The sequence below is a fragment of the Zosterops lateralis genome (assembly GCF_965231275.1).
Source record: "Zosterops lateralis genome assembly, chromosome: 6".
NCBI classification, from domain to species: Eukaryota; Metazoa; Chordata; class Aves; order Passeriformes; family Zosteropidae; genus Zosterops; species Zosterops lateralis.
In genome coordinates this window covers 13870875-13876874 of record NC_139761.1, presented here as the reverse complement: position 1 = coordinate 13876874, position 6000 = coordinate 13870875, and positions in this window count along the sequence as shown.

Sequence of the window (6000 nt, the reverse complement as noted above, 5' to 3'; positions counted from 1 at the left end):
TTTAAATAGCATCTGCTATATTCCACTTGCAATTACTCTGTTTTAATCAATTTAGAGTTAACTTTTTTTTTGTTAAATTCACTTTTATCGACAAAGCCCTTTGGTTGTTCCCTTCCTCTCGTTCTGTTGTTTCTTTTCAAAATACTCAGATTACAAGTGTTTGCACTTGTTTGAAATAGCCTCTTGTTTGATGAAGCCAGGTTTTGCTGCCAACAGGACACCTTTGTGTGCCACTGTAAAGCTGACAGGGAATTGTTGTTACTGGGATTTGTTCTCAGGCTGTTTGGTAACTTCTGGCTGCAGAGCTGGGAAGTGGGGAAGGCAGCAAGTGGGCGAGCTTTGCGAGAGCTGCCCGTGATAAGCGTGAGGCAAGAGACTCCCTTTTCTTCCTGTGCTCTGTCCTCGAAAATACTGCTTATGCAAGGTAACAATAAACCAGTTAATTTGGTTCGATGGGCAAAGGGACGCCTAATTCCATGTAGATTTCAGCAGTTCAATGTGCTGAATATTGTCACAGCTGACTTGAATTCTGAGATTGTTATTTTAACCCTTTACTCATTTTTGCACTGAGATTTTACATATAAGGAGTTAATCTAAGAGAAATGGTTACATCTTGTCTAGAAATTTGTGTGTATATATATTTGTATTATCCATTTTCGTATTTGTGGGGAGAAAAAAAAGACCATATAGGATGTGTGTGGAACAACTTTTTGCAGACCTTTCTAATAGATTCCAGTCCTTTCACATTAAAAAGATCAAAACAAGGAGTTTTAACTAGAAACATTATTTAGATTAAAAAAATATTTCAGGAACAACTCTTCCTAGCTTGTCTTGATAATTATATATTTTTTAATTTGTAAAAAATATCTACATATATATCTAAGTTGGAACATTATTAAAATGAGAAAAAGTTAGGAATTAAATGAGATGCTTTATACACACATGCAGCAATAGTTCAGGCATACTGCAAGGTTCCATTATTATAGACACTTCAGAGGCATGTATGTGCACACACTCACTTGCTCATTAGAAATATTGCATTTATATTTCATGTGATTTCTATTGTGTTCATGCGTCTTCTGAAACATTTATATTTATATGTTGGAAAAATATGAACAGAATGACATAGAGGACTATTTAAAAAAATATTTAAATATGCCAATGGACCTCTCATGGGTCTTTACTTTGCAGCTTCTCTAACTGGTAAATTAGCAGGGATTTTTTCAGGATGCACTTGTAGGATTTGAACGTATTTCTCTACTGGAAAAGTTATTTCATGGAAATAAAAATCTGAAGATAGCTGCACCTTTTTATCCAGTGCTGGGTTTTAAAGAACTTAATAGCCTCTCAGTATTTTTAATGCCTGTGATATTACACAGCTAACAAATAATTTCAGAATTCAGTTACCACAATTAGGAATTTGAAGCAGGTGGCTCAATAATGGGGCTTTTTCATTTCATTTATTAGAAGGGGGAGGAAAAAGCCCAGCAACGCAGAGCTTCATTTATTTTCATCAGCTCCACAGTAAGAGCATGGCAATTTGCAACACCAGAATCATTTCAAGTACAGCTTTGCATACATCATTCATTTCTTTAGTTTTAAAAGCTTCTTATCGTTCAACCAAAATTTGAAAAGATAATTTCCTGTCTAAAGTCCAATCTGGTCTGAGCATCCTGGCTGCTTTTTAACACTATGTTGGCTTTCTTGGTGAGCAGATGGAGTGTCGGTGTTACTGCTGCGTGACCCCCAGGTGAGTGTGACTTTGCCTGTGCGTGACACATCCGCAAGCGAGAGCCGCGCACGGCGTCCAATTTCCAGCTCCAAGTTTGCCTCACCTTCCCGTTCGCTGGGAAGAGAGTTTAATTTAATTTCGCTGCGGTCCCCAGGCCGGCAGCAGGAGCAGCAGGCTCCCGGCAGGAGGATGCGGTGTTCGCAGCCGCGGGTCGCACGCAGGGCAGCGCTCGGCGCGGCTCCGCCAGCTCGGGGCGCGCAGCATCCTCTGCACCGCGCCGCTCCTTACCCCGTGCTCTGTGTGTGTGTGTGTGGGGGGGATATGGGGGTCCGCACCCCGCACACAGCCCCTCTGCCGGTCAGGGAACGCCGCTCCTGATGCATTTGCCGGCCCAGGAGCCACTTTGCCGGGTTCTCCACTAACACGACGTGTTTATGCTGCTTTGAGAACAACAAAGCCCTGTTGTTCTTGTGCCAGAATAAAGGAGTTTCACACTGCGTGGAGGTGCCTCGATTTCTGCACGTATCGTGAGGGGTCCGGGCACCAAGGAAATGTGCTAATAGTCTAAGGCCAAGTGACAGGTCTTTCTTACAGTGCAAATAGCAGTTGCTCGGGTGTAAGTAAAACAGAGGCCTTAAAGTGGCCCCAGGCGCTGCCAGCGGTAGAATTTGCACCCTCAGAGTGTCTCACAATTTAGAGATCAATTCAATGCTTCAACCACCACTATATGCTCTGTTGCAGAGCATGGGTGGGCTATTGCTGTCCACTGTCTGTCTGAGAACATGCAGCCCCTTCTATCCTCAGCAATTCCCATTAGAAACCGCCCTCTAGTTTGGAATACAGGCAGAAACTTTGTTTGGAAGCAATCTCTCTGAAGACTTTGAAGCCCCCCTGCACTGTACCATGGGCCCTGTGAAGCTGAACCAGCTTGTGTTTGCTACTGGGCTTAGTGCCCAACAAAGAGCCCCTTACCATGGCAGAGAGAATCTGTTACACACGATACCATATTAAGCAATTAACAGGGTTGTGGGGCTGAGCCTAGTGCCTATCCTCTGCAGTTTAATCGTTTCTCTGTTTGCAAGGTTTCTAGCAAATAAGACATACATGTTCCTCGCATTAGCACATCAACAGTGTCTATGGGAAAGGCAGAGACACAATGTGCACTGCTGATCTGCTCAGGAACAGGGTCATATTGGGCAATACTAATCAGAGGAGGTGCAGCTTCTCAGCTGACTGCTCCTGTTCTGATTGCACAGTCAGCTGCCTGCAGACAGGATGCCTTCCTGGTAAGACCTTGTCCAAACACGTTCAGCTCCATGTGGAAATTTTGCAATTCCTTGTATGAATATGTTCTTGACAATAAGCATTGCTGAAAAGATTCTCCTTTTGCCCAGGTGTTATTGCTTTCAGATCAGGTAAGGAACATTGGTGATAATTAAAAAAAAAAAAAAAAAAAAAAAAAAAAAAAAAAAAAAAAAAAGAGGACATATGATTCTTAGCCTTAGAAGCTCTCTTCTGCAGGGGCATGGGAGGGCTACTTGGCTGCACAGGCACAGCCTTCAGGGCTGTTTGAACCAGCAGTTTCAACACAGCTCCACCTGCCCTTGCAGTAGGAGGGTGCCTCAGCCCCAGTCTCAAATTCTGCAGTCCCAGGGAGCAGTTGCCCACCCTTGGATCTCCTCCATGTAGTCACTCCTCCCACTGCTGGCACAGCTATCTGCTCTTTGACAGAAGCTCCATAATCCTGTATAAAATTGTTCTTTGCCATGCTGGAGGGAACATGAACCCCCTGATGTTTCAGTTTAGATTGACACAGTCCACAGTTAACATCAGCCCAGGATACTGTATGGTACTTCAGTGTAGTTCGCTGCAATACTCGGGGTAATGGTAGGATTCCACTGAAATGGGAATTGTGCAACTATGAAACTGGGAGACTGGATCAGTCCATTTACATTGAGGTATCTATGAATACCTTATATGCTGAATATCCAGAATAAAGTGAATTGACATGAAGAGGCAAACTCTGTAAACTGACTCACTCTGTGTACAGCCCACACAAAGAGGTAAATAGGGATCAGATAGGGAAAGATGCTGTAGAGGGTAAAGGAAGACTGTGCAGTGAGTGGAGAACTACTGCAGAAGGAATGGACACTACAGACTTGAGCCCCAGTCTGAAGGAAACACTGAAGCACTCCAGGCCTTTCATTTGCCATATATAAATGGAGATGATTTTATCAGTCATCTAATGAAATGATTTCTGAGTATAACTGAAATAGGGAGATATGTGTCTAAGATAGATGAATGGACAGATGGTTTACAGTCTCATCCTGCCCACCTGCTGCAGAACACAGCTAAGCCTACTACAACTGTGTCATTTCTGAAGCATAGGAACTGCTGGTCCAAAAAAACCCCAGTGAAAAATGCAGTGGCAGCAGTAATGAAGGCAGCTCTCACATTTGCACAACAGTTCATATTTCCAACCAGCTAACAATTACTTCAAAAAGATGTATCAATGTTATTTTTTTGCAGACAAAAACTTGAAATCCTGATGTGATCTATGCTACTGGTCTCTTCCAAACACTGGTTGCCTCAGTAAAACAGAGATCAAGACTCTACATTGTGACATGGAGTAAACCTGCTCCATCATCTGGACTTTGAACTGACTTGCTTACTTTAGAAAGGGAAACATTGACTAGTGCTTAGTTTGTTTCCAGAATAGAACACTTTTCATTCTTTATGACATCCTAAAGTAGCTATAGCCAGGTTCTGCAATGATCTATTTGACAGTAGGGAGTCCCATGAAGTCTACAATAGTTCTTACTGACTTACTACAATAAGTAGTATTGTGTCATGCCATAAATTTTACTAGAATGATAGAAGACTCACATTGCTTTTGTGATCAATGAAGCATTTCCTTATTAACCAGGGACACCAGTCCTGTCTTTTCTGAAGTTAGTGAGAAATAATATTGCTTACTATATATATATATATTATAAGGCCATACTACTACTTCCAGTGAATCAGTAATGAGTTAAATATTGGCATTAAAATTGTTTACTTCTGTTGAAAGGTTTGTTGGTTGCTAGAACCCAGATTGTAATTTCTGGCTATTCTCTGTTGTTATTGTTTCCCCTCAAAATTTAGGAAGAGGAATGTTGCTACAGCCTTAAATTTATCACTAAAAGCTGATGCATGTTGGTGCAATGGAAAGAGGCTGGTTTTATTTAGGCATTCAGAAAGTGATATCTAATTAAATTTTGAAATGAAATGTTAAAACCAGTGGGTGACAGACTGTCTGTAGGCGTGTCCCCTGAGGTGCTCCCTATTTTATTTGTTAATGATCTTTCTTCATTGGCCACACTAAGCCAAGCTCTACCAACAACTCCTATAGCACTATTATTCAGCATTTAATTTCTTACAATCTTTAAAAAAATTAAAATAATAAAAAAATCCACACTGTATTTAATTAGTTGCTCATTTAAACCCTCAATGGTTGGTTCTCTCCTGTGTACAGATACTTACCTCTACCTATTTAAAATACTAAAGTATTATGTTGCAATCACAAGATTCTGGCATTGACAAAAGTGAAGTGATATGGGATAAATTAATGAACTAAAACTGGTATGACAAGAATACGCAGGTGACCAAAGACTGCAATCTGATTTTAACTATTCTATTTAGAAAAGCATAGATGTGTAAAGAAATAACTTGAGGGCAGATATGCAGCCTCAACCCAGATTTTTAAACTTTTACTTTTTGCAATTTTTCATTTTTTCTTTAGTTTTTCCCTGACTCCCTTCTCTGTTAAATCAATGTCAAGAGGCTACTTCTGTCTGATCTTAAATGAATAGAAATGTTCATTTCCTTTAGGTCTTTGCAGTTATCACTAAAGAAAATATTTAATATTTTCTTCAGTTGCATTTTTATGTATTTGTTTGCTTGGATTTTTTTGGGGGGTGAAGGGTGTTGCTTTGTTTTGGGGTGGTTTTTTTTTGTCATCACTGATACATCTCTGATATAAAGCAAGGCACTGGAGAAATGCATTAAGTACATGCAGTAGTCTTTTCAGCCTGTGCCACTGGATGGCTCAATGTGTCACAAAAGAAATCTCTGTTAGCAGCATAAGTTAAATTCAGTTATTCAGTTTGTGAAGAAGATACTTCTCAAGGAGGATCTGAATATATTTTGCTAAAGGTATGAAGATCAGAGCAGCCATGGTGGTCATGTTATTGCAAACTGTAAAGTTTCCTTTATCTACAATTCTGCAA